Here is a 23279-nt window from a genome sequence, read left to right on the forward strand (position 1 = left end):
TGCCCGCGGGGAGCACGCCGGCCCCGCGCTCGGGTGTCGCCCGCGGCCGCCGCCACCTTTGGGCGCTGCGGGCCGGGGCCGCGGCCCGCTCCGCGCCGCCGCGGGCGACACGCCGGGTGGCCGGGCCCCGCGGTAGGGCCGGGCGGGGCCGGGCGGCAGGTGAGGCCGCCCCCCCCCGCGGCGGGCCGGGCCGGGCCGGGCCGGGCCGGGCGGCGGGGCCGGGCGGCAGGTGAGGCCGCTCCCCCCGCGGCGGGCCGGGCCGGGCCGGGCCGGGCGGCGGGGCCGCGCCCTTTATGGCCGGTGGCGGCGCGGTGCGCGCTCCCGCGGGGCCCGGCGCGGGCGGGCGGGGGCGCGGAGCCGGTCCCGCGGCACAGGGAACAATGGCAGCGGCGGCGGCGGCGACGCTCCCCAGCACCTTCTGAATGGGAAAAAGCAACCTGGGCGGGGGAGGAGGCGGCGGCGAGGAAGGAGCAGCCGCGGTGGAGGAGGAGGAGGCGGCGGCGGCGGGGCGAGGAGGGAGCCGCTCCCCCCGTAGGGAGCGCGGGCTGGATGCGCGGCGCGGGGGGCAGGCGCGGCCGGGGGGGCGCCCGGCGGCGGCCGGGGCTGTGAGCCGCCCGGCGGCGGGGCGCTGAGGGGGCCGCGGGGCAGCGCTGGCTCCGCCGACGGCCCTGAGGCGGCGGCGGGGGGAGGGGGGAGGGGCGGGGGCCGGCGCGCGCGGGGGGGAGGGGCGGGGGCCGGCGCGCGCGGGGGGGCGGGGGGGGGGGCGGGCGCGTCCACCTGCACGCGCCGGGGCCCCGGGCGCATGGAGCAGCGCTGAGCGCCGCAGCCGCCGCCGCCGACACCGCCTGGCGGGCGGGGGGACCCGCCGGCCCCGCGCGCGGCCGCCTCCCTCGCAGGCCCGGCGCTGAGGTGAGTCCCGCCGCCGCCGCGGCGCCCCCTTCCCACCCGCGGGAGTCGCGCGGGAGGCGGCGTGAGGGCAGCGCGGCGCGGGGTGCGGCGTGTGCGCGGGGCGGGGGGGGGGGGATGCAGGCGGCGGCCTGCGGCAGGGCCGCGCGCGCGCGCGCGCGGGTGGGCGCGGAGGCCTGAGGCGAAGTTGCGCCCCCGCGGCCGGCGGCGGGGGAGGGGCGCGCGGGGCCGCCGCGCGGCGACCGTTGGCCGTTGAGGCGGGTGGGGGCGGGGGGGGGGGAGAGGAGGGGGAGCCGCGCGCCGCGGCGCCCATGGAGGCTGCGGGCAGCACCTGAAGGCGCCGGCGGGCGGGCGGGGAGCGCGGCGCGGCCCCAACTCCGCTAGGCCCCTGCGCGCCTTGGCGCGCCGCCGCGGCGCTCCTCGCACCCCGGGGGCGCACGGCGAGGGTTTTATTTACAGCGGTGACGTTCCCAACGCCGGGAAGAATTTACACTTACTTAAGCCGTATTTCTTAGCGAGAACAACAACAACAACAAAAAAAGCCGCGACCATGAAAGTAACTGTCGTTGCACATATTAAACTGGAAAACTGGCTAATCAAATAAAACTGGCTCATTGTCTGAAACTCTATCCCAGTGAAAAATGCGGCTGTGAATATAATTAACCATCTGTCTAGTGAGCAATAGCGAATTGGGTTCGTACATTTTTATTTCGGTGTCTTAATTTCGGAACTGCTTGTACGTTTGTGCAACAGTGGCAGCAGTAATGTGTTTTGCTTACTAAGCGTAAGATACGACCTGTGTGTGTGTTTTAATGGTCCTGAAAAGAAAGAGAGGAGGAAAAAAACAAAAAGGGGGGGGAAGCTTCGTTTTTGAAATGAACCGTGCTGCTTGCAAGTGATGCATTTTATGATGTATTAACCCAAACAAGCTGTAATGGGACTAGTGATGAAAGCAAAGGTTCTGCATTTTCCCTCTGAAATGGTATTCCGCATTTTACCTCCCACTCGGAATAAGCACCGAATTGTGGATACCGCTCACCCCGGGAGGAATTTGTGTGTGGATGTCGTGGATGCGTGTGGCAAAAGGGGCTGGAGGGGAGAGATGCGCGCCTGCGAGCGAGGGGCTGGTCGCGCCTCCTCACGTTAAAACAAAACGGGTCTGCGGCTTTTAAATGCTTCCTGAGCTTTCCCCCCTCTCCCCCTCGGTGGTTTGTTCATCCTTTTCGCCCCATGTTGGCCCCTCTGGCCAGCTTGCCTGAAATCTCTTTGCAACCATCAACATCCTGGTATTCAGATGTGCATTCTCAGTGTTTTAGGTACCTGCTGTTATCGCTAGCACAGTATGGTAATGCAGTAACCGCTGTGCCCACAGCAAAGTGTCTCTGCTGGAAAGTGAACTGTGTGTGTGTGTGTACACCTCTGTGTGAGTGTATGTACGTTATATGTGCACACTTGTTTTTTATTAGTTCAGGTAAGGGAGGAAAACCGAAAGTAAAAAATAAACAGCACTCAGGTAGGATGCAATTTAAAGTCACTTCAGCTAATACCCTGTACAAGACTGCGTTTGTTAGGCTACGTGAACTGGGCACAGGGCAGCAATCTTTAGTGAATCACTTTTTTAAACAAATATTTGACAAAAGAGCCAGACCCGTTAAATGGATAACAATTATGTAAGCCCATAGTAGGGTTTGATGTATGTCAAGTCTGTTAAATAAATCAACCTGTTCAGTGAATAAATCTGCTATGCACCAATGCTTTTTTTTTTTTTTTTTTTTTTTTTAAAGGGAGTAAACCTGGCTGTATATTTAAGACATTTTTACTGAATGTCTGAATCTTGTGGCCAAGCCCCATAACTGCCACTGACTCAAGACAAATCTGTGGGGAGAATGGGGTGCAGGAGCATCGAGAGAGAGAATCACCAAGTGATAAGATGGATATTAAAAATACACAAAGATGTGCATAAGGATTTCTAGTGATAAAATTCTCACTGATCCATGTCTTGATTGAGTATTTGCTTTGCAGTGGCAATGGCCCATACAAAGCTACATTGATTTAGCTTTCTCTGTTCACGATGGCAGTTCTGGTGAATAATTATTTTCCCCAAAGCTCTAACTAAGGGAAGAAAGAGAGTGCCTGGTTGGCCTACACAGTAGTACAGTATCTTTGAATGTGTACATCCGGCTGAAAATGAAGAGAGCCAGTTCAAGTGTTACTGCACTCAGCAGAAATAAAAGGGAGGCAGAAAAAGGGAGCAACTAATCAGCTTCCCCATTCATTTTTTTCTCCTCTGCCCTCACTCCACCTCACCAACTTGTTTTGGTTTTGGGGTGGTGATGGTGTTCTTTAATTCCCCCCCCCCCCCCATCTTTTTTATTTGCTGTTGTTGCCTTTTGGAGTGGAGGCTCAGCCAGCCCTTCTGGTTGTTGAGTTCAGAATTGTGAGATGTGTCTTTCAGATAAAAAGTATGATGATTTTTACCAATAGATTTTAACTTTAGAAGCTGGTACAGGGACAGTAAATACATTGATGTGAGGCAGTATTTTGACAATGTCCTTCTCTTTTGAGGTGGTGGTGCCTGGTGGATGTTTTTGTGGTCAATTGATTATGCATCTTTTTTTCTTTCATATGCTTGGAAAGAAAAGTGCGAGAAGACTAATGTATTTTTGCAAAACATGTAAGGGGACAAGGTATTCCCAAATGAAGGAATCTCAATTGTTTTTCCATCCTAGGTCTAGGATGCAACCATCTTTAAAGTGCGGTAGTACCTCTCGGAAAATAAGTCTTTTCCATTGTAACGGATGTAATAATATTGCCAAACCAATTGTACTGATTTCCCCAAGCAAAACAAACAATGAATGATCCCCTCAAAGTCTGAGCCCTGTCACAAACAGACAAACAAACAAACAAAAAGCAATGTTAGGAAATAACCTCCTTCTCGGGCAGAATCAAGGAAGAAGAACCAGAAACACTACGGACTTTGTCCCACCCGTTCCACTGTATGTGAAAACCATGCAGGTGCTGCAGTAACTGGTTTTGTGTTTAACAGTGAGAGAGGCGGATAGTCTCAGTGTCAAACATAGTAAAATTGCCATTGCTTCTTAGTAATGACAATTTTTGGTATGCGAGGGAATTAAAAAAATACATTTTGAGAACTGGGATTAAAATAACTTTAATATAATCCACCTGTTACGTGCCAGATTCTGTACTCTCACCTGGAAGAGGATTGCACTTTGTTGTGTTGTTGTTTTTTTAAATGCTAGATCTTTGTGCACTTTCAGCTTCGCTTGAGCTGGCTTTATAATCATTACCTATGTATACAGTCAGGTGCTTGACAAGCCTGATTTTGTGAAAGCTGCCAGTAGTAAGTAAATGAGCCATGTGGCATAAAACTGAGCGAACCACGTTGCAGTGGTACCTTGTTTGTCCCTTTTCCTTTGAATTAGTTGTATGCACCTGTTGCGCCTCCTGTACAAGGGTCCGAGCTGTTCCGGGACTTGCTGGATCCGTTGCATATATGAGGTGCCAGTAGCTCAGAAGCATCTCAACCCTTTTTGATTTTTAGCTCTACTGTGTGCCGTTAGAATACAAACATTAAATAATTCTAACCTATTATGTTGTTGTGTAGAAAGCGATGAAGTTCAGAAAGCAAAGATAATTAGTTTGAGTATCCAGGTGATGGGCATGGATTTTGTCGGTGATGCACAAATTTAGGATAAGCTCTGTTGCTATCAGTGCAAATGTGTTGATATCAGTTTCACACCCATCAACGTGAGATTTGTGGGTATCTAGTAAAGTTAGGCTGGAGCGAAGGTTATGGAAGGAACTGTCTGTTTTGCGAAAGTGTTGAACCTGGCAGCATGCATTGTCCTTAACAAAGTCTTTTTAGAAAACAGCAAGGTGAGGTTGCTTTAGTTCGGTAGTGCTTTGGACAGTTAGGTAGTAGTTCTGGGTATATTTTGTTTGCAGTTCTAGGGGAATGGTATAATCTATGTAATACTGCTTTTGTGTGCCTTTATTGCAAATTGATGTCTGGGGAATGACATGTTGCAAAGGCTCTAGACCAGCAGGTCTCTGATATTTTTGTAGCAATGTCTTTTTATTCAAAGCAGGTGTCATGGAGATCTTTCATCCTAGGATTTCTTTCATCCCTGGCGTTTGTTAGCTTGTGTTAAAACTTTAAATCTCTAGAATTTCTTGTATACAGAGGGTGTTTTAATAGAGCTTTCACATGGGATGAGCTGGATGATTATGCAGTCTCTGAACATTGATACATATGAGCTGGCTGTGTGTCTGCATCCTTACGTCAGCTCTTTGAGTAATATAGGGATGTAACCCAGTGCCCTCTGTCACAGGAGGGGTCTGAGCAGGCTGCGTCAGAGGACACTGTAAGCAGGTCTAGGAGAGGGCAGTTGTGGGGGATTATTAACCCCAGGCAGAGTTTTATTCTGACCCTTGAATATTTAGAAGGTGACTTAAGCCCAGAGATGTAAGCTCATACGCTCAGTCTTGTTTGGTTTTAACAAAGCTCTGGAAATTCTTTTGATTACGAAATGCACTATTTGTTTAATTTATCTAAACCCTTGTCTCAGAAGTCTCCTATGATAGAAAAATTTGCTGGCTGATTTTTTCCTTTTACTGATACTGTATTTCTTTTTTTGTTTTGATTGTGCCAATATCTTCATAACATGGATGGATGTGCCCACTAGAAGTTTATGATTGATCTTCTTTTCTAAGCATCTTGCTGTTGTGCCTGGGGCAAGAATGACCATAGTGTGCTGGGCTGGAAGGCCTGGACTTACTTGGAAATGACCCCAGTTCATTCATTTATTGAATTAGCCTTAACACCTTCATGAATTGTCATTATCATTACCAGTATTACTGTTCTTGCAAATAGCTTTGTTATCCCTAGACAAGAGACCAAAGCATGCTTTTGTGTCTGCCCTGAGTCTGCGAGAGCTTGAGGTCTGATTTCTGGTTGTCGCATTACACAGCACGGCAAATTCCAGACTTCATTTCATAGCTCCAATTGGCAGGAATGACAGAGGTTGTACCCTTGCACAGTGTTTGGGTTTATTGCCAATTTGTCAGCTTTTTCACCTTGCTTATGTAGAACCTGTTTATGGACACTGGTGTTATGCAGGATGCTTACTTGTGCACAGGTTGTTTCATTTCATGAAGGTTGTCTTCGCTGCTTTGTGCTGTTTATCGTTACTGTTTGAAGCTGTTACGCACTTCTCCAGTGTGTGAGTTTGAAAGGGGAGTTTCAGTGTTCTAAAAAAAATATTTGAGGCATTTTCTATTTTCCCACCCAGATAAGGACCTTTACATGAGCTAAAACCCAAGCATTATGACAATACTTTTTCTGGATTGCTGAAAATGTGTGGTGAGACAGTAGCTGACCCCATCATATAGTTATATTTTTGAGGATGTTCAGACTTACAGACCAAGATTATCCAAGCAATCAGCTCTTACTGTGAACCTTACAGGAAATGGTTAGACTTTCAAAGTGCTGAAAAACTGTCTGGCCATTTCATTGCTTACGTGAGACCTAGGCTTTTTTGACAGGCTGGTGCACAAACTCCCAACTCTTTCACAGTCCTCTTGTAGGTGAGGTCTCTACTGTGCTCAAGGGTCGCCTTTGGAGCGGCATGCTTAAAAACCAATTCCTGTCCTCATGCTCAGGAGTTTTGTGCTTTGAGAAGGATTTCTAATTGTGAGTTACAGTGCACAAAGCCAAATGTAAAGACCACAGGCTACGGATTTTGTTTCCTGCACAATGTACCAGTGAATGACTTGAATCTTTGATGGAGAAGAGAAGCTGAGGCCTTATGAAAGGCCTGTTTATTGGCATTAATTATTTTTTATTAGTTACAGCATCCATAGTCTGTTGGCAGTAGAAGAGCCCAAAGTAAGAATATTAAATCTTCAGAAGTTTTTCAAAGCTTGCATTTTTCATAAGAAGCTTGTGAAGCTTCAAATCTAAAGCTTCCAAAGCCTTTTTCTTATTCTTCAGAAGTGCAACTGAAGCTCTTTTTTAATTTTTAGTATTTTAGCTGAAACTATAAGTTTTCCACATCAAAAAAAAAAAAAAAAAAAAAAAAAAAAGTTCTTTCCCATCCATTGCATTGGCCCCAATTTTCAGGTCTTTAGCTGGGTCAGCTGGATTCTCTCCAAGTATTCGCTGTACTATGTAGACCAGGTATGTGCCCTCTGTCGTGCATTTACTGCCATTTTCTCCTCCGATCAAGGTTTTACTCTGAGGCTGGTAGCAAGCTGAAACATATACAGCTTTTAAAGGTGTGCTTGTTTGCAACAGGAGCTTTTCCAGTTAGGCCAAGACTTGACCTTCCTAGTTGTTGAATAACTTTAAAGAAATATTTAACTGTTTCACGGAAATAAGAGCGATGGGTGGGAATTTTACAAAGACAAAATGAATCTGGTATCTGTGTGGTCAGCTAGCAGCAGTCTTTGCTATAGCTGCTAGGTCATGTTTTAAAAATCTGAAATGAATTTAAAGTTTGTGCCAGTATTTTGGTGGGAATAGAGATGGATGCTTAGTGTTAATTTCATGTTGTTTCTGGGAATGAAACATTTGATACTCTTGGCTCTCTGTAAACTTCAAGGGTTAAAATGAAAGTTTCCTTTTTTAGGGTGGTCATTGTTGTCACTTCTGTGAACAAAATTTTAGAGGGTGGGATTGTTCTAGCTACAAATTATGTGGGCTTTCTAAAATGTTTTGAATACACATTATCCCAATGGATTTACTTGATACATTGCTGTGCCTTTAATTTGGAGGGCTGGGTGGAATATTCTGGAAGATCTGAATGGAAAGTCCACTGTTGACCACAATTTTTTGAATCATATTAAAACAAATGCGCAAACCCTTATCTTCTTGACACCACTGCCTCTGTAGGGAGCAAGATGCAATGATTTCCCATGGTTTGTTTATGTCGGTACTTGCGGATGTCCTCTATATCAAAATCATCTGTCTATGCAGTGGTTTGTATTTTGTGTCTGTGTTATTAATTTTGAAATACATCAGGTAGACTTTGCCAACTCGGGCAAAAGTACAGCAGACTGTGATGCAGGCAACATAGTTAACACACAATACTGGAATTTAGGGCCATTGCATGCCATGAGGTCTACAAGTTTAGCTGAAGCAGAGAATCGGTGTGGTCAGTCCACTCAGGCATGGCAAATGCAGAGAAACCCATCAGCTGAAACCTCCTGCAGAAAAAATAATTTGTGCTAACCCAGTAACCTTCACTTACTTAATTGTCTTATTTGTCTGGTTAGGTTATCATTTAATGGAGAGTTTGTACTGCAATAAATCCATTTTTGTTTATTGTGCCTGTTTCTTTCTTAATGTCTATTAATTCCTTGCCGGTTTCTTTCTCAGTTTGACCTGGGCCTTTCCTTGTCTCAGTTGTTACAAATACCAGCCTTTTAAAATGTGAATCCGTTATATTTCCAAAAAATTTCTGAATTGAAAGAGTGAGTTTTTGATCAGGTTCATCATCGAGTCTCAGAATTTATTGCTGTAGTAGGCAACACAAAGTTACCTTCCAGATTTACCCTAGGTTTGTACTTCATTTCAGTATACAGTGTCAAGCTCTCAGCCCCGCTCTGCTTCCATCAGTCTTTCTTACTCTGTGGAGTCTGTTTAAGATGTAATGCTTACTGATCCATAGAGTGTAGTGCTGGTTGTACTCTTTTGAAGCATTTCTGCTTCTGGGGGAAGGATGGATATTAGTCATGATGCAGCACTGAACATGGAATTAGTTTGTGACTGATGTGTTGACTGTTACATGGTTGCTGGTGTATGGAATTATTGATTTCTGATTAATGTATTAAGCAAACTGTGGTATCCCAGTCTCTCAGGCAGCAATCTCTAGAAGACTTTTTTTTTTCTTTTTTGTCATTAACTACATCTTTCCTTCCTCCCTAGTTTAGTGTGCTCACCTTTGTATGTACAGTCTGATGGCGTGCCAAGGTGTGCTGGTGTAGTTAGTTTAGTTTTGGTTTTTCTCTCCTTAAATAATAGGATAAATTGAAGAGTCACTAGAGGTAGTTCAGGATTAGGTTCCTTCCTAAAGGCTAGTTGAAGATATATTTAGAAGTGTCATGAATTAACTCTTCAACTACTGCAGCTGGTTAATGTTTTGGAAGTTAAGTTCTGCAATATGAGTGAGAACCAAAAACCGAAGTATAGTCTTGATCTTGGTGTGTTTGAACCCAACCAGAAAGCCAACTGAAGAGCTAGGACTAGAGGAAGATGACCCCTAGAAGGGATAGGTGGTGATGCTGGAAGGACATAGTAGGTGTGAAGTGCCAGTGTTGATGGTGTGGAGGAGAGGGAAATGCTGCATAAATTGTGTTTTGAAGCTGTTTGCACAATATGGTGTGGACTGATCGATAAATTTGTGCAAGGTAGAGCACAGACATCATATTTGAAATGCTTAATGATTGTGTGGTCTCTTAAATTTTACATTAAACCAAATGGGTTAGTTTTCCCATTACAACCTGTAATAAACACAAAATACATAAAATCTGCTGCTGTCAGTATGATATGAATTCTCACCTTGTGTTGTGTGGAGTGGCTTTCAAATGAAAGGGGATATAAGGATATGCAATATAGACTTAGCTAGGTGTGGGCATTTGCTGTAGGTAGCACGTTAAATCACACCTGAATTTATAAGTGTAAGTAAACGAAGAGTCAAAGTGAAATCTAGACTCGCAGCTTGTTTTTTAATCAATATTTTTGTTATCTTTTTAATACCCTCAGTCCTTCCCCGCCCTCATTTACAAATACAGTGATGTCCTGTAGTATTAACTCCTAAACTTGTTCTTTGTAGTATTCTAAAGTGTTTTTTGCTTATGTGCTATGGACTGCTGGAATAACAAAAGGGTTCTGGAGCAGTTGTAATGATTGTTTTCAGGTCTGAGAGTGGTTATGCGGGGTCGTCCTCTCAGTCCTTTGCTAACAAATGTTTTTGTACATTGTTCTTTCTCTCCTTGAATGATTTCTATGCATTTCATGGTTATGGAAGTCAGAAGAATTTGTTTGATGTTTTTTATTCAAATCTGGAAAGGGTAGTTGTGTAAAGACTAAAGAAAAGTGGTTTTAGTCTGACACATGCCAAGGGTTTTTTTTTTTTTTTTTTTTTTGTTTTTAAAGCCCAAGCAAACCCTTTGAGATCCTTGCCTGGTACATAATAGAATGAAAGAGACCATTCCTTTCATTCTGCTCCCTAAAAATCAAATTCTTTATGCATTTAAAGTGGGAGTTGATGCAAAAACAGAGTTTAGCTCTGTTGACCTATATTTGTGGAAAGAGAAAGTTTGCTAACTGTTGCAAGAAAATATGCTCTACCGTTTATATACTCCAGTAAAATACATATATACCGAAACCACTTTGGGGTTCTTCATCTTCTTAATGAAGAATTCTTCTGAATTAATTTAAGCCCAACCAGATTCAATCTGCTTGTGTGGTTCAGAGCAACCACATAATGATGTTTCGGAGCAACCACATAACCACAACCATGTGGATATTGCAACTTCCCAATGATAACGATGAAGCATCAATGCAGATGGGCAGCAGAACAGGGAATTTAGAATAAGCAAGGAACTGTTGTACTGAAAACTTCGCTGTTTTTAAGGCTTAAGGTGCTTTTTTTTTTTTTTTTTTTTTTTTAAGTCAGTCATTCTTTGTAGGGTGTGGTATAATGGTGATCATACTGTTTATTGCATGACGGTGGCACGGATGTTATTTTTTGTAACATTGCTTGACATATTTAAAAGGGAAAGGAAGGAAAAGAATTTATATTCTGCAGAGATGAATGTGTGGAGCCCATTAGTTTTAGAAAGTGTGAAGGGCTTGTTACGGCTGAAACTAGCACATCTCTGAAAGGCTGATCTACAACGTGGAACTCTTCAGGTAAAGAATTAGTATTGTATCATTTAGAGTTTGTGTTGTATATGTTATCAGATTACTGAGTTCTGATTTGAGGTTTTTGCATGCTTAAAGCTTAAGCAGATGCTTGAGTATTTTGTGCAGCTGAGACCTAGTCTGAAAGTATATTTCATACAATACAATGTTGTCCAAAATTAAATTTCATAGGATAATGAGAAATGGTGCTGAGGGTTAAGGGAAACTAAAAGTGCAATACATCACTCAGAATAGGTGGAGCTGAATATTTAAGTATTTATTTTATTGCAACTGAGAACAGAACTTTCAGAGTGGCCTGATTGTGAAGGTTTGGCTGAAGAAATACAGTCAGAAATACACTGAGTTTCAGTGGTTGAAAAAATTACATGCAGCCATGCAGTTTCTTGGTGGAATAGGTATGAGAATACAGAGTCTTCTCCTTTCGGCATTTCTAATGACATTGGAAGTTTTAAAATGTTACAAACACAAAATAAGTAAAGATGAAAATGGTAAATACTGTGTTTGTATTTAATATAATTGCACTGATAACAGAATGCATAGCATCTCAAAGTATTTGTTTTATAACCACCAGTTAAACCACCTAATCCACCTCTCCCTATTTTATAGAGGAGCAAACCTGTTCAAAGAGAAATTAATGACCTGCTGGAAATGCAGTCATGAAATGAGCCAGAGAATCTTGTTCTCATCCCTCGTTTGTGGATGCGTGTGCGGGTGTGTGTCTGTGTGCATGCACACACATGTGTGTAGGGTAATAGGATAATGGTGATAAATTGAGAAGGGAAAGGGAGGAATAACATCCACTTTCATTAAGCATCCTTTTGAACTCTTGATACATTAAAGATAATTCAAATGTTTTATTTAAAAATACTTATAAAAAGAACAAGTGAACAGTTATGAAACCAAGCAAAAGAAAACCTGAAAGTATTTTTGGCTGGTTTCTGCCTAGAGCAGAATATTTTAGTTTGAGTTGTTTTTGTTCTCCCCTCTGCCCTTCCCCCCTGCTGGATTTTTTACTAGAGAAAATAATAAATTAAGCAAAATAAACCTTCAATTATAGTTGTAGCAGGCTGGAGCTGCTGTGTGATTGTAGGATTACACACAATCTCAGGTATAAATTTTATCAAAGTCCTTGGGCCTGGTGTTTTTTCAGTAAGAAAGACGGGGCCAGTGGCTTTGGGCTTGGCTCCCACAGCCAGCCTTTAATGGCCTTTTGTTATTACAGCCCTGTTGGAGCTGCGTGTCCATACTACAGTCTTTGATAGGATTGAGGGCATCTTATCTACCTGACTGCCTCGCTGTTACAAAGTGAAGGTTTCTTTTGCTAGTAGTTGGACAAAGCTCCTTAAGGATATTGAAAGATTCTCCCTCTCTAGTGTCCAGTGAAACCTATGTGATGTTTAGTATATGGAGTAGTGCTCTGAAAACCTACTCTTTTGGCTAAAAAGAAATGAATGAAAAATATTTGTCTAAAATAGAAGGTTCATGCTGATGCAAGCTGTGTTTACTTTTGAAAACTCAGTTTATTAAACTCAAGGCTGCAGAACTCCAGGGATCAGTGATGCTGTCTGAACATCACCTTACACACTGCACAAGCAATTTTTCAAAATTACTTTTTTAATTAAAAGTTGTATCAGTTTAATGCGAGTTAAAGGAAAGTTTGCAGGCTTAGCGTTGTCTGAAACCATGCTGCAGATTTTCTGCCTTTATAAGTTTATCTAAAATAGTGAATATGCATGTGAGGAGAGGGGAATCTCCTTCTGTGCTGTATGTCTGAGGAATTACAGGGTAAAGGTATTTATTGATTATCAGTCAAGCTCTGCTTCCGTTATTCTCGGAAATAGCTACACTGAGCTGAATAGGAATATGAACATAAGGAAAACAAGAAGGACTTGAGGTACAGCACAGGAAAGTCAATACAGAACTTATTTAAATGTCAGCTGCCTAGAAGAGTTCCGCTCAAAAGCTGTAGGGAGAGATTAGGTCTGAGACATAATGCATGGATGTATAAGGAAGGGAGAAAAGACTGCTGAGCAAGTCAGGTGCTGTAGGGAATGCGTGTGAACAGAATATATTAAGGAGGAGGAAGGCAAGAAGAAACTGCTGACTGAAAATTACATCTGACAATTAGTTTTGAGCAATTAATTGGAGAAGCACATGGCTTTTGGACATGCGAAGGCTGTGATCATAGTTGGTGGGCGATCTGATCCATTTTAACAGCATTATTCATCAGAGCACAGTCAGTTGACAAGGACAAGTAACACTCATTACAAATCTGTTTACTACCTCATCTGCATTATGTTTATTTAATTTTTTTGAATGTATATGGAGAGTGTCTGTGTAAGCATAGGACTTAGAATTTGAAGTATGCTGGCTGAATAAAGCCAGTGGGCCAAAGTTATAATTGTGCAGCATTTGTGAACTTAAATGGACTTACATGTGAGGAGAACTTGATCCAAAAAATGACTATTTGATCGACTGCTTTGTAGACTAATGAGTCTTATTCTGAATTTCATGGCCATTTTCATTTTGAAAGGTTATCCATTAATTGTGCGTTTTTATAAGAAGTAGCTGTACTACAATTGTGCCAAAAATAAAATTAGGTTGAACACTCTTGTAAAAGAAACATTATAAATGTCAGTTTCTGCCTCCAAAATCTAAGCTGCAAATAAGTCATACGTAGACTTTGGTGGGAAAAGGAAAACCCTGAGTTTTAGCTGTGATGAAATCTCAGGCTAAAAACATACTCCCTTTGCGGTCTGTCCAGGCTGCAGCTGAGGAACGCTCCTGAATTAGGCTCTGATGCTAAGTCTAGCAGTACGTTTGAGTAATGCTTTCTGTCATCTCCGGGTGGTTACGAGACCGTCTCATGATGGTGAATGATTACCTCATCCTACTTTTTCAGTCTCTCTGGGCTGCATAACAGCAGTGCAGTGTACCAGGTCATGAAGTCTTTGGCATTTAGAAGACTTGAGTAGGGAGAGGATGTTGTGGTGCATCCCGCAGCACTGTAGCCCACTACAACCCAGTCAAGTTTTTCGTTTTTTTTTTTTTGTTGGCCTCTCACCCAGTTTTGAATGGAGTTCAGTGTCTTATCTTCAGAGGAACTCAGAGGCTTGTGCATATGATAGCTGAAAGACCTAATAAGCCCATACAAGACTGTAGTTGGCACCTTTGCTTCTCTGGCACAATGAAATTTTCTAGTGTCAATCTACTCTACGACGAGAAGGCTATTTTTTGAAACAAATGCTTGCCCAAGTCAGTAGAACCATGAACAGTGGAACAAAGGACAAGTACAAAAATTACAACTCTAGTCTGATTGTGACGGGTATTTCTTTGCCTTTGCCATCTAACATAAACACATAGCAACATAGTATACTAGTATTTATATTATTATTGGTTGTACATTATGGTCTAATTGTGCTACATTGAGTGCAAACGTCTATTTATTAAAAGCTGTCACAAGCTTGCTTCTTTCCTGCAGGGAGGATGAGAGTACAAATAGCATATGACAAGCATTATTTATGTTGCCTAATGCTCTACGGCAAGGTCCTCTGAGTGGGCAATATAAGAACCCTTTTACACTAGAAAATGGTTTATTGTCCAGAAGATGACTGAGCAGGCTAAGCTGAGGAGCCTAATATTTAGCAAAAAGATGGGATAGAAGATGCATCTGAACTCATGCTCTGAAGCAGTAAGCATAAGTTACTGTCTCCCTCACTGATACTAGGCTGTGGTCTCCAAAATGCATCATGGCAGTACAACAGCTGACAAGGAGTCAAAGCAGTCGGTGGCTTTCTAGATTTTGATGGGGAACTCTTCATGCTGGTTTAAGCTAGCAGGTGAAGAGGCATGAAGATGGTTGCTGAAGAGAGGAGTCATGGAGATTGGTGTTCTTGGTGATGCATACGGAAGTTTTCATTTTGATACTGCAGAATGCTGGGGAGGAAGCAAGAGGGATAAACAGAAGAGGTATTTGAGAGTAGGTTTATATTTAAAGTGCAAAGGAGATACCACTTACTGGTCGGAGCATAAGAGCCAAGAAACTCTTAAGTTCCAGTCCTAGCATTGACGCTAACTTCTCTGTCGGCCATAGGACAGTGACACAGTTTTTCTGCCCTGCTGACCTCACTTGTTTAATGGAACTATTAATATGAATGTGTTTGCTTCCCAGGGGTGTTATGAAAATTAATTAAAATTTGCAAAGTATGTTGAAACAGAAAAGTTTCTAAGTGCTGAGTATTATTATAACTATTGCTTTGAAAATACTTCTCTGTTTCTTTCAACAAAAATATTTCTTCTCTGTTAGAGTTGACTCTTCGCATTTTTTGTGTTATTTCTGTGCGGTATCACTTTATTCTTTCAGTATACAGAATTTTCTTTTTTTTTAATCACTATAATTTATCCTGTGTTGAACTGAAATTTTCAGTATGTATGTTATTACTACAAAATATGAATAGGAGGCAGAAAATCTTTTGCTGATGAAACTTCAGGGTTGTTGCTTTCCCAGCAGAGCACTGTCTGTGGATCATTTATCCTTAGAGACGTATTTGTGATGATACTCCCTGAAGTCTGTTTAAAGACTGTCTTTAGATTGGAGGGTTTCTTACAGATCTTAAATGCTAGCTATATCTTTTTGAGAAAGTTGAGAAGGAAATGGGCTAAGAGAAGTGTAGGAAGGATCGACTTGGAGTTGTGGCATGAAATCTTGATGTAAGGAATACTCTCCCTATCTCTTTGACTGAGATAGCAATGGTGAATGTCTTTGAAACTTCAGTTGAAGCCTTAAGGTGCCTTCCTTAAGGGTGAATATCTTTGAAACTTCAGCTGAAGCCTTTTGTAACAGCCAGCTGCTAGAGTCTCATCTCTAAAACAGGTGCCACACAATTCAGATCGGTTATTCTAAATGCTGAAAAAATAAGGCAGTCTTTGAAAGTTTTGTCCATGAAGCCTTCTTTATGACATTAAGGAGTTACTGTGTTTTAATTAAAAGGTTCATGATATTTTTTAAAAGATTTCTGTTCCAGCAAAGGTAGAGAGATTTTTCTGCTGATTACTGTTTGCTGGGATTGATTTCCTGTCAAACAGTGACCTATTTTAGCAGTTCCTTCAAAAAGCATTTGGGGAGCCAGTTGAACCTAAACTAAGAGGCAGTAGAGTTATGAAGAACATGTTCTGTAGCTTTTAAACTAGACATTTCTTGGAGAATGTCCTTCTGAGTGTTGATCTAGGTCAACTGTAGGTGGTATTAAAATCCTTAACTGTGACTGAAAGTTGGATTAAAATTGAAGGGAGAGATCAAGGGAAATAAAACAGGGAGGAGTGAAGAACTTACTCCAGCTGGGCACAAAAATATCACGCCCTGTCCTTCACTCCCCTAAAATGCTTATAAATGTTACTTTCCCTTGGTGGATGTGTTCTTCTTCCATTCTCCTTTCCTTCTTGTCGTGCTCTTCACTATCAAAAGCTGCATTCCATAAAGGTTATCTTGTTTCTGATACCTGAATTCACACTGAGAATAAGATGAAATAGGGCTGGCTTGTGTTCTTCTGATAGCTCTCTCCTAATTCTGCCACATAATGGAGATGAGCAGTACTTGTGTAATAATATCCTGGGATGTTAGTAGATTTAATAACCCAGAGGAGGGGTGGGAAGAGGTTCTGAATTATCTAACAGCTAACTAAAGAAGTTTACAGGAAACTAATCTCTTTGAAGGAGATTCAGATGGTAGACACAAGGCTTCTGCATCTTACTGGAAGAGAAAACAAGATGAAATTGGCTGTCCTAATCAGAATAAATTTCCCATTAAAAATAAGATCTTGTGTGCTGTTGGATTAGGCCAGTTTTACATGGGCTTCTAGTTAAACTCTTGTAAAAATGTAAACAACATAGACCTCATGTGTGGTGTTTATTTTTATTATTTATTATTTTTATTTTTATTATATTTTTAATGTTCAAGTGTAGATACATACCAGTCTTGGGGATTACAACCCTGTATGTGCCCAGTGAAAACAATCAGTTCATTAATGCTGTTTTGTTAGACCTTGCCCCCCCCTCTTGCCATGACGATAGGAACCTTAATTGGATCCCAGAACAAGTGCTAGAGAATTTGACAAAAGGGAAAAACATGAGGAGGGGGTGGAGAAATATGAGATATTGTTAGTAGATCTATGCAGAGCGCTGCATCCTGCAGAGGAGAGGCTGTGTTTTACTGCAAACATTGGTTTTCTTTCCCTAGATCAGAGCATGTGCTGGTAGGCTGTAAGCATCTGTGGACAGTATGTAGAATTGATGCTGGCAGCATTATACATGCCAGATCATGCTCCTTGGTGTGGGCACCTGTCCATCTGCTGAGGAGACTGAATGGGGGAAGCATTGTCGATGGAGTGATAGTCATGGATTAAAATTATATTCTTAAATATATTCTAGATGCCAGTGATGTTCCCTGATGGGAAGTGGCCAAATTGTTGGGTTGATTCATATTTTCAGCTGTGTTAAGGAAAATTTGTGTACTGGGAAGGGTGAAAAGGGAGGAGAAGAATGAAGAATTCAGAAGATTATTGTGAACCCAATCAGCAGAGAATGTACATGTGGAAGGGGGAAATTATGATTCTAAACAGTGAAAAGTAAGGTTGGCAAATAATGTTAGCTTAAAGGAAAAAGAGACCATTTTCTATGAGGAGCAAATCTCCATGTGAATTCCATGAAAGCAAGCACATAGAAGCAAAAGCATTTTAAAAAATACAGTGTTGCAATTTTTAGTAAGAAAAGCTAGGTTCTTCTGTTTGTTTTCTGACTATTGAGTGTTCAGGGTATACCTTCAAAATTTCCTCTAGAGTCATGAGAGGTAGGATATTAACTTTAGATTAGATCCAGCTTTTTATTAGCCATATTTACAGTTTGAATATGGCTATGAGCTCTCATGTCTTTGTCTGTGATCATATATCTCCATACTGCCTATATAATTATCCTTTATAATTATTCGTCATTTGACTTTCTTTTCAATAAGATAAATAATCTTATCTCCTTGAGTGTCTCATAGGAAGTGTGCTTTCCAGGACTTAAGACGTTCCTGATACTGTTCTCTGAGCAAGTAATTTAATAAATTTGCTTTTCTGGATTTACACGTAAGCTTTTTTGTATCACAACATATGTATCTTGGAGCACAGATGAAGTTGTTTCAAGTAAAATTTGTATCATTACAAGAAGCTGATGCATGAAAGGCGTGATACTGTTAACTGAAAGGGCTATAAACAATTGCATGCCCATCTAGCCAAATACTTAAAATAAATCTAGTAAAGAGCAAGTGTAGTTCCTTTACTTTTAAAAAATATACTATGAGCTGTCTTCTGGAAAGCGTGCATCAAACTGCCAAGCCACTAATATGTCAAAAAGCAAATCCAGATCACTGTGGACCTGTGTGTCTGTTCCCTTTTTAATGTATTCATAGTATGCACTAAAGTAGTAGTATGAAAGGCAACTGTAGTCTTTCAGTGAATGCAATAATAATGTCAGGTGACCTTCGTGTAATCCCTGTGTATACTGAACTGAATGCATTTTGGTGAAGCAACAGGGGCCAGACTTTGTCTTATGCATGATGCAAAGAAAGCATTTGACTGGGTTGGGTAATGCTGTTTAGCAGATTGTCTTGAAATTACGCTTCTTAGGAAAGAAAAAAAAAATTATATAATGGTAATTTTTTTTGTATAAATTTTTATCTGCTGGAACCAGGATAAGTTGTGTAGAACAAAAAGATTCCTTCTCATTTGGTTGGTTTTAAACTGTGCTTTGATTATCAAGAAGAGAAGTTCAGCATTTCATACTGTTTCTTACAGCCTGGTAAGTCTAACAGTTGTGCAGTAGCTTCAACTTACTTTAACAAAGGTAACTTTGTTCCTCTTGGAATGTATGCAGGAAAGAGAAAGTATTTCAGGTTGGCGGGGTAGGTGATATCTTATGCATAGACATACACAATAAGAAAAAAAAATCTGCTGACTCTTGACTTCCACTATTCCTATGTGTTTCCAATAAACGTGCTCAGGATTTTTGTTCAAGGTTAGCAAAATCTTCCCGTTCAATTCTTGCTATCTTTGCAAAATCTTTGAGGACAAATCTAGAGAACGTGGAGGCTTTGGACACCCAGGCCTATCCAATTGTAGTTTCTATTTTGCAATAACAGAAAAGACTTCATATTGGAATTAAAAAGGAAAATGAGATTGTTCAATTTAAATCTTCCCATGTTCCTTTACAGATTGAAATCTTCCCATGTTCCTTTGCAGATTGAATGTACGTGGTGTAAACTGAAACTGCAAGTCTTAATTAACAACAACAAGTAGAGATATATGGACTCTCAATGGCAAGGGATTATGGATAAATATATTTAAGATGGTTATAGTTTAAATACTTTAATAAAATAAGATATGAAAGTAAATGAGGGAGAGGGGACTTGGTGTTTCAAATGGTTGAGCTGAAGGAATGAGAACGTACCAGCAGCAGTACCACTGCCTGCCACTTGATGGGAGTTCGATATAAATTGTTAACTGGATTTCCCATCTCCATAAATCTGTGGTCCACAAGGATTATTGTTGTCAAATAAACGTTACTGTAGAAATTAAAAGAAAGAAGTACTTAATTTGATTCACTGCAGATTATGGAATTATCAGTAGTAAATATCATTTAAAAATAGCAGTTCTCAGAAAGATGCTGTCAGAAACAGAGAATGTCTGAATCCCCCTCATCTTAGAAGTCTAGTTCCTACTGAATTTAATGGAGACACTCAATGGGCTCTGGCACAGTTTTAGAATTGGCTGCTGGTGGATTGCGTAGCAAATGATGAAAACAGAGCAGCATGTATTGAGTGGTCTGTATTGTTTTTAAAGCTATATAGATTCCTTTCATACAGTATGTGGTAGACCATCTTGTAGTTCTGGGGAAAAAAAGGCCAGCATAGAACAAGCCAATTATGTAATTTAAAAGTAAATTGGACTCTCTTTTATTTTGTAATTTGAAAAGAATAAAATGAATATTTTTAGTCTAAATCATTAGTACATTGTAAGCTAATTAATATTGGTGCTTTGCTTTGCAATATTTTGATTTTTTTCCCTTCAAATTCAAGTCTGTTTAATAAATACAAAGCAGAGGTATAGTGTCAAAAGAAAGGCAGAAATCCAGGATGAGCACACCTTGGAAATATACATTATTAATGTGATTTGTGTGCAGTGCATACTTACAAGAATGGCTTTACCAGTTGACGGGGAAAGCTTCACTGCACATTGACATCATTCTTGGAGAAGATCTCTCCTATCATGCCTTTAGTCATTTCCCAAGGTGCATAGCTCAACTCCTCTGAAATTGTTCAGCCTCTCAAGTTGGATAGTTAGTGGCAGGACATCCCATGGGCTCACTATGTTCCCACACTGATGACCAGATATAGGAGAAGTTACGAATTCAGTGACTGACTTCAATTAAAGTTGCTTTTGGATTGCTGATGGGCCCTCATAAAGAGGGGAAATACCTGTGCAAAGTATTTAATAGTGTAATCAAATGATATATTTTTAGTCCTAAAACATGATGAATGGCTGGTCCTTTTTTTATTTTTATAAAAAAAAAAAAGACGCTTTTTCTTCACAGTGGTTTTAAGTGTTTTGCAACTGTGAGTTTTTAATGTTTGACTTCCAATAACTCAATATCTTGTGGGAGAGTTTTTAAAAATTACTCTAGTATTTCAAACTCAGATTTTGAGTTAAAACTCAAACCTCTGCTGATTCCCAGCAGTGGGTATTTCCTCCATTTGAGACTACTATAGAGAACAAAATGAAAGATTGCAAAGTGCGAAGTGCACGCTGTTCCCCATGACAGCTGCTTGGCTGTTCCTGTCTTTGCACGTTGAGGTTGTGATGGCTTACCCCAGGCATCTTTAACTAAATGAGTTAAACTGATGAAACCCCTTTTTCCTACTTGATCTGGTTTCCACCTACCTCAGTTGATAATTGTGGACATCAGTCTCTTACTTGAGAGCTATATGCAACTGTGTATGTAAATAGTAGTATGTCCTGTGACAACAGTAAGGACCTAGGGCATAGGTCTGACTGCAAAGTGTGGAGAGCCCTGCTTGAGCCAGGTCTCTTCTGCCTCTTCTGCAGTCCCCTGTTAACTTCCACAGCACTGCTCTGAGAGGTAGATTGCTCTTTGCTCCGCTTTGCGTAAAAGTACTGGATTTGTGGGGTGACAACATAAGACTTGAGGAGACACGATCATTATTTTTTGGCTCAAATCAGATGTCAGTTATCTTTTCTGTAGATAGATGGCTTTGCATACAAATTTTGTGCTAGTTAAGTATTTTGATGAAGAGTGATTCCTCCCCTCACTCCCTTTTTCTTGCAGCGAACAGTGCAATTCTTTCTGTGGAAGCCTTCACAGAGATGCATTAGTTGGAGGTGCACTGCTATCTGTCACACAAGAATAGGCTGTACTTGTATAATTGCTGTCAAAGTGGTGTGACTGCATCCATACTGGGTGGTTGATACGGTGATGTGACTGTAAAAGCAGTGTAGGAAGGGTATGGCTGCAACAGTACAAATGTTGCATATAAAAAAGCCCTTAGTGGCCTGGCATCTGCTTTTACATGTTTCTCCTCTGCTGACTGTTGAAGCCTTACGTTAAAAAATGAAACTCTAATTAAGGATTAAGTGGGTTGAACAGTGTGTTTGCAGTGAGTCTATTCAAGATCCTGATTCAAGAACTCAGGTGCATTCTCTTGAGAGAATCTGAAAGCATATTTTAAGTATGTCCACGAATATGACTGTAAGAAAAAGAATCAAGGGCACATGGAAATGATATACAGCTCACTTAATACTGGATCAGCAATTTTAATCAAGAGGCAAAAGTCACTTACCAGATGTATGCGTTTGACCCAGACAGTCGGGGTTTCGAAGTATGTGCTGGGTGTCAGTTTAGATGGCAACTCAGATTTAAATGCTTGCCGTGGGAGGGTTAGAGCTAATGTTTGCATTGGGGCAGGAGGAATGACCATTCGGCTTCGGCTTCCGCATCTGCATCCGTAGTGCAGTTCCTTTGTTCTTTCCTTTCCTCCCCCTGCCCGGGGCAAAAGGGTGGTCCAGCAAAAGAGTTTTGGGTGATGCTCTGGATGATTACCTTGAGCCTGAAGGAAGAGCTGGAGGTAGAGGCAACATCACACCCCGATCTCCATTTGTAGGTGGCAGTTTAGAAGGAAACTGTTCTGCAATTTGGGATGCCCTATGGAGATTGCCACTTTTTAGTACCAGGATACGAGTCTAGACCCATCTGGCGAGTCAAGTTTTGCACAGGCCATCAGTGCTAGTTTTAGGAGAAGTGAAGCTGGCAACTGTGATTACAAAAGGCTCGCTATACTGTTGGGTAAACACAAGTTCAGCTCACGCTTCAGTTCCATTGCCGGAGAGCCTGGGTATCTGTTCAAGGATGGATGATCACACTGGCCTGTAACGGTCCTGGCAGGGAAGCTTGAGTGCTGCCTATCTGCTTGATTTGTCTCCCTGGCTTCCCCTGCCTTGTATTCTTGGCGTTTCTGGCACTGGGACTGTGTCTCAAGCTGCAGATGGTAACACAGAGCAGAGATGCACGAGCTCGCGAGGCGCTGGAAGTGACCCTGCTCTGGCAGCGCACAGCACTGCTGGGGCTGCGACGCAGAGTGAAGTCATTCACATAGAGCTCTTGCAGGACTGTTTTATTACCTGTAATTGCCTTTTACAGAACACAGTAGCCTGTAATGTTGGCATACCGTAAAATCCATTATGGTCTGGCTCTTTCATTATACAACTACCTGGAGTTTGTTGTTAGTTTAAGCCAATATGCAGTCAAAGCGATAAGTGCACACAAATGTTCAAGAAGTTAAAACAGGGGGCTAAAGGTGATGGTATGAAAGGAGGGAGGAGGGAATCAAAAAGCTAGACCCTTGTGTAAAAAGCTTGGCTGTAAATGATTTATAAGCAGATATTGGAGAGTAAATTTTTCTTCATGTTCTCTAGAAAGTTTCTTGTCTACTCTTACTTCTCTCTTACTGACAACAGTGCAACTTCCAGGTCTGTTAGGAACAAACGCCATGTACTTTACAGCCTAAAGAATTCTTGTGCTTTGTAGGAACTTAACACAGAAACATCAAATGCCTGTGTAACTGCCTACAGGTGCTACCTGCTCGTGGTGTCCATCAATCTTAGCCAGATCTACTGTAAAAGTAAGGGCAGTGGCCCTTGCTGTGGTAGTGGCCCACTGCTGTGGCTGTGGCTAGGTACTAGTTATCTTCTTGAAGGAGTCTTTTCATCCCTTTTTCACAGAAGGTGAAACTGAGAGAGGGAAGTCAGTGGTCCAGTTTTTCAAAGGTGCTCTAGGTTTTCAACTCCCAAGGATGCCAGAGTGAGGCTGATGAGAA

The 23279-nt window shown here is 42.0% G+C and overlaps 1 protein-coding gene across 1 annotated transcript in view; it reads left to right on the forward strand.

Moving 5' to 3' along the window:
* The first annotated feature begins 850 nt into the window (after nucleotides 1–850).
* NEXMIF (neurite extension and migration factor) overlaps nucleotides 851–23279 on the forward strand; it is a 160717-nt gene continuing 138288 nt past the window's right edge. The window contains exon 1 of the mRNA XM_062584684.1: nucleotides 851–909. The gene's annotated coding sequence lies outside the window, so the exon portion shown is untranslated. The remainder of the gene's footprint in view (nucleotides 910–23279) is intronic.

Source organism: Rhea pennata, chromosome 11 (assembly GCF_028389875.1).
Source record: "Rhea pennata isolate bPtePen1 chromosome 11, bPtePen1.pri, whole genome shotgun sequence".
NCBI classification, from domain to species: Eukaryota; Metazoa; Chordata; class Aves; order Rheiformes; family Rheidae; genus Rhea; species Rhea pennata.